The 6,635-nt window shown below is 35.5% G+C and overlaps 1 pseudogene; it reads left to right on the forward strand.

Annotated features, from left to right (window-relative positions):
* The first annotated feature begins 6,032 nt into the window (after positions 1–6,032).
* Positions 6,033–6,144, forward strand: LOC120220648 (annotated as a pseudogene).
* Positions 6,145–6,635: the final 491 nt, after the last annotated feature.

The following is a 6,635-nucleotide window of genomic DNA, read 5'->3' on the forward strand; positions in this document are numbered from 1 at the left end:
AAGGTTTAATCCAGAGAGAAAGAGTGGGGAAGAAGGAAGGAGGCAAGGACAAAGAAATGAAGATAATGTTATCCAGAGAAACTATATGTCCTGATTATTCCAGAGAGAAAGGAAAGTATAGAGAGAGGTGTAGTAAATGCACCAAGAGAATAGGTTAAATATGTATGTTTAAGCAAACCAGTAACCAAAGTAACCAGCCTAAAGGAGGGAAGAGGTAAGAAGGAGTAAAGGGAGACTATATCTAAATAACAAGAATTGACCTAGAGTTAATCCAGGCAATGCCACAATGCTGGTCTGGAGGAGGGGACCCTCTGGTTCACAGCATCTATCCAGTTCCAATATATAAGCAGCTCCCCAGCACAGGTAGGCATGGTTTGGCATAGGCAGGTCCCACCTCCACTGTGGGCCTCTAGGACAGATCCCTGAGGCCCCGCCTTGGTGGTTGTGGGGAGAAAAATGGCGACCCCCACACCCTTCTTCATTGACCAGATGCCCCAAATCACTCCTTTGGATCCACCACAGGTGCAGATGAGGCGGCTCTCTCGCTCAGCTGTCTCCTATGTACCGAGCTTAGCTGTGTTTTCAATTTTCACTCTGTGTACGTTAATGATGTCACCTGAAATGTAATCCCATGGCTGTGGTGCAGCACTTCAGGGCAGGGGACTAGGTTCTCCAACTGTAGCCTGTCCCCCTGGCCTACCATTGAACCCCGATGTGACTCCCCTATTCCCCAGGAGTGTGAACAGGGCAGCCAGCCCCAGTCCAAAGAAAGCCCTGCAGTTAGAGATGGGAACTCTACAAAAATCCTGCAGCTACAGATGGGATGATTGGATCCTTCTCCTTCCCAGTCCAAGATTTTTCTCTTGTCCAGATACAGACCTATACTTCCTCAGCTGCTCTTTCTCTTCCCTTTGTCTCTCTGCAGAAGGGGATACCTCTCCTCTGTGCCTCCATTTTATCTCCCCCAGTTCGCGATCACGCACCTCTGGGGCCATCTGGATTTTGTTTTCTTCTTAGTAAGCTCTGTGTCCTTTCCTTCCAGACTCTTGGGGTTCACAGTCCTTTGGCTTCAGCTCTTCTTTGAGAGACACGGGAAGTATGGATCCCCCTACTTCTCCACCATGTTAGCCTCCTCCCTCTTTTTAGCTTTTAGATGACTACTTGCTCATTGTGTGCTCACATGATCTTTTCTTGGTGCATGCACATGGAAAGAGAGATAAATCTCTCTCTTTTTCTCTTCTTGAAATACCATTAGTTCTATTGTACTAGGGCCTCATCCTTATTACCTTATTTAACCTAGTTACTTTTAAAATATCCTGTCTCCAAATATAGTCACATTTGGGATGTGGGTGTGGGAAGGACACAACTTAGTCTGTAGCAGTAAGTGTACATTATAATACTTATTTACTTGAATGTAAAATACTGGAAGGCAGTGGTTGTGAGGGGGCAAGGAAGATGGATATTCTGAGAATAATTTTCTGCAAAATTTTATTATATCTTCCTCAGTGTCTGGAAAAATCACCTTGAATTGCAAAATCTTCTGTTGCAAAATAGACAGGTAAGGGTTCCAAAGCAAATTAATAATTTCTACATTGTAGTTCCACCCTCGCCTGGCAGTAATACAGGGGTAGTAACTCCTATCCTTGTAATGGAGAGGTGTTAGCAAAGGTCAACAATAAAATAATTAAATTGGATTCAGAGTCTCATAACATGATACCTCCAATATCCAGATTTAAGAAAAATTTACTCAAATCCATAACCAGCAACATTTCAACTTAACACACACACACACAAAACTGACATGAACACTGAGATGGCAGGGATGTTAGAATTATTCGACAAGAATTTTAGGGCAGCCGTCATAAAAATGCTTCACAAGCAATTATAAAGATATTTTAAGAAAAGAGAAAGAAGGAAATAAAGAGTGAGAAAGAAAGAAAGAAAGAAAGAGAGACAAAATGAAAAGAAAGAAAGAAGAAATTGTCTCAGTAATAAAATAGAAGACAAAGGAAAACCAAATGGGAATTTTGGAATTGAAAAATGCAATAAGCAGAAAGCAAAACTGAGTAAAAAGGTTCAACAGCACAATGGAGGGGGAAGATGAAAGAGGAAATAAATTTTAAGATAGAAATGGAGAGATTAAATCCAATCTAAATAACAGAGAAATTGACAAGAAATGAAAAAAAACAAACAAAAACCAAAAACAAAAATCCTCAGGAAATCTATAGGAGCATAATAAAAGATTTAGCTTTCATGTCATCCAAGTCCCAGAAGTAGAGAAGAAAGAGGGCAGGGTTGAAAAAAAATGTGAAGGAAGAAGGACTGAAAATCATCCCAATATGGTAAAAGACAAATGTAGAGATTCAAGAGTCTCTGCAAATCCCAAATAGAAAAGGTTCAGAGAAATCAACAACAAGACATCATAACAAAACTTCTGAAAACTGAAGACAATAAAAAGTCTTGAGAATATTGAGAGAGAAATGACACCTTACCTAGAGGGGGATAAAAACCCCAATTTGAATGGTAGTGAATTTTAACAGAAACCACAGATAACAGAAAGAAGTGGCAAAGGCTTTGTCAAATGTTGAATGAAATGAAACAAAGCAAGACACACTGTGTGTGTGTGTTTCATCATCACAACAACAACAACAACAAACATTGTCAATTTAAAATTCCATATACAGTAAAAATCCAGTAAAAATATTCTTCAGGAATGAGTGAGAAATCAATACATCCTCAGACAAAGGAAAAATAAGAGAATTTATTGTCAGCAGACCTATCCAAAAAGAATGGTTAAGGATATTCTCTATACAGAAAGAAAAGGATGAGAAAAGAGATCTTGGAATACCAAGGAGAAGGAAAGAACAGTAGAAGAAGTAAAAATATGATCAGATACAATAGATTTTTCTTCTTTAGCATTTCCTGAATTATTTTTAATGGATGAAGCTAAAATGATCACTGACTAATGTTCTAAATGTATGTATAGGCAATATTTGAGACAATTATATTTGGGGAGGGATAAAGGTACATAAAAGGAAGTAAGGTTTCTACATTTGATTCAAACGAGTAAATGTTCACATATATAGACTATAATGAATTATGTATATATAATTTGCCACCTACAGCAGTCATAGTTAAAGGTATATAAAGAGATTTGCTCAAAAATACTTACGGATAAATCTAAATGAATCTTAAAATGTTCATGCAACCCACGGGGAGGAAATAAAAATTATAAAAATAATAACAGAAAGAACAAACATAAAATGGCAACAAAAATAAAATGGCTAACTTGAATCTTAAAATATCAATAATTGCATTGAATGTAAATGGTCTAAATACATCAGTTAGAGATTGGCAGTGTGGATCAAAATGTGACCCAAAGATAGACAGCCTAGAAGAACCTTGATTTAAATGTAATGATATAAATATGTTTTAAGTACAAGGATGAGCAAAGACTGTGCATGAAAATATTAATCAAAAGAAAACAGGACTACCTATATTACTATGATATAAAATAAACTTTAGAGCAAAGATAAATATCTGGGACAGACAGAGTTATTATAAAATCGTAAGAGAAGGTATTAAAAAGACATATTAGTCTTAAATGTGTAGGGGAACCTGGATGGCTCAGTCAATTAAGCATCTGACTTCAGCTCAGGTCATGATCTCAAGGTTTGTGAGTTTCAGCGCAGTATCAGGCTCTGCACTGACAGTGTGGACCCTGTTTGGGATTCTCTCCCTCTTTCTCTGTCCCCGTCCTATGCTCTCTCTCTCAAAATAAATAAATACATTAAAAAAATAAATGAAATAAATGTGTGTTCACCAAGCAACAGAACTACAATATATGTAAAAAACCACTAATATGAAAAAGAGACATATTCAAAATTATGGTTAGAGACCCTTTCTCAAAAATTAATAGAATAAGAAGAGAGAAAACCAGAAAGGAAATAGAGAAACTCAACCACACCATCAACCAAAATCTAATCAATGTTTATAGAATACTCCACCCAACACAACAGAATATATATTCTTTTTAAATGCCTTCGAAACATACACCAAGATAGATCATACCCTGTACCAGAAAAAGACCTTAACACATATAAAAGAATTATAATCACACAAAATATATTTTCTCATCACAATAAAATACAGCTGGAAAAAAGAAAGACAACAGGGAAATCTTCAAACTCCTGAAAACTAAATAACGGACTTTTAAATAATTCATGGGTTATTAAAGAAATCTTAAAGAAAATTTCAAAATACATTGAGAGAAAATGAAAATGTAACATACAAAAACGTATGGAGCACAGTTGAAGCAGTGCTGAGAAGGAAATTTATAGCAATAAATGCTTACATTAGAAAAGAAAATTGCAAGGAGCTAAATTAAGTTTCTATCTCAAGAAACTGGAAAATTTTCAACAAAATGAAAGCAAGTACAAGAGAGAAAATAATAAGGGTAAGAGCAGATGTTAATGAAATTGAAAGTAGAAATATATTAAAGAAAATCAATAAAACAGAAAGCTGGTCCTTTTAGATATCAGTAAGATTAACAAACCTTTAACAAGACTGACAAAAAAGAGAGAAGACAGAAATTACCAATATAAGAAATAAAACAGAGGTTATCATTACTCATCGTACAAACATTGAAAGGATAAAAAAGAATACTACTAACAACCCTAGATGCATAAATTTGACAAAATTTATCAATTCCTCAAAAAACACAAACTATTACAATTCAATATAAAATAATTTGAACATCCCTATACTATTAAGTTAATTAAATTCATATTTGAAATATCCTAAAAAAGAAAGACCCAGAAGGCTTCATTTGAGAATTTTTATCAAACTTTTAAAGAAGAATTAATACTAATGCTCCACAATCTTTTACAGAAAATAGAAAAGAAATGAACACTTCTCAATTCATTCTATGAAGACAGTATTACCTGGATACCTGTAAAGGAAAAACACACTTCTGTATATCTCTCCTTTATACTCACACTATTACCACCTACACACTTCTGATGCCAGGTGTGTCAGTTTTTCACACATTATGCAATTCTCTGACACCAGCTGGGTGTCCAATTTAACTCAATTCTGCCCTCCAATTTCACTCAATTCTGACACTATCTACCTAGAGATAAAGTCAGATCATACAGTTTAATGATTCCATTACACAAGAAACCCTCCCCCCCACACACACACATAGACACACATGTACCATTTCAGATGCCAGTTGCAAGTCTCAGGTTGTTCCCTGTCTTACCCACCAGCTGTATATCAGGATTCCCATCTCCCCTTCCTTAGGCTTGATAATTTGCTAGAATGATTCATAGAATTCAGGGAAATACTTACATTTACTGATTTTTTATTAAAAATATGATAAAGAATGCATATGAACACCAAGATGGAAGAGATGCATAGAGCAAGGTGTGGGAGTAGGAGCACAGAACAACCATGCCTTTACCGGGTTACCTATCCACTACCTTTATGTGTTCGGCAACCTAGAAGCTCTTAAACTCTGTACTACTGAGATTTTTGTGAACGCTTCATCATATAAGCATAATTGATTATTAACTCCATTTCTCCTCTCCAGAGAAAGGATGATGAGGCTGAAATTTCCAAGTTTCTAGTCATGGGTTGGTCTTTCTGGTGACAAGCTTCGGTCTAGGAGCTCATCAAGAGTCACCTCAAGTGGAAAAAATGATATTCCTATCAACCACGAAATGCTCTGTGTCAGGAACTGGAATCAAAGACCAAATATTAGAACAAAAGATGATGCACCTAATGCGCTTATCACTTTGGAAATTACAGGAATTTCAGGAGATCTTTGCCAGGAAATGAAGGCAGAGACCAATATATATTTCCTGTTGTTTTATAATACTAAAACCAGACAAAAATACAGAAAAAGAAAAACTCATAGAACACTATCACTCTTTAATATAGACATGAATATCCTTTAAAAATAGTAGAATTCTTCAATATATAAAAATAACTTCATACCATGACCAAATAGGGTTTATTTCAGATATTCAAGCTTTGTGCAGTGGCAGTATCGTAGCCAATAAGGTTCATCCTAGACACGGTAATTGCTAATTGAAAACAGATACTCAAAGCTTGTTCAATATTCATAAGTGAATCAATGCAATCTACATTAACAGGCTGAAGGAAAAAAACCCCCATATGATTATATATTAATTGGTGCAGAAAAAGTATTTGAAAAAAATTCAACATCATTTATGATGGTCTGTCAACATGTTAAGAATAGAGTAGAGTATCCTCAAACTGATAAAGAACATGTAGCTAACATTATCCTTAGTGGAGAAAGACTGAATTCCACCTCCAGCCCAAGATTGAAGATAAGGCAAGGATGCTCATTCTCATCCCTATCATTTAATATAGTCATCGAAGCTCTAGCCATTGCAATAAGGCAATAAAAGAAAATACAAGACACACAAATCAGAAAAAAAGAAGTAAAACTGCCTTTCTTCTCAAATAATATGATTGTCTATGTAGACAATCCCAAGAAATTTACACAAGAAAATCTCCTAAAAACTAATAACTGAATTCAGCAACATGGTAGGTTTCGTGATCTACATACAAAATAAATCACTTATATAGTAATGAATATGTGGAAC

Source organism: Hyaena hyaena, unplaced genomic scaffold, assembly GCF_003009895.1.
Source record: "Hyaena hyaena isolate Hyena2069 unplaced genomic scaffold, ASM300989v1 scaffold_716, whole genome shotgun sequence".
Taxonomy (NCBI): domain Eukaryota; kingdom Metazoa; phylum Chordata; class Mammalia; order Carnivora; family Hyaenidae; genus Hyaena; species Hyaena hyaena.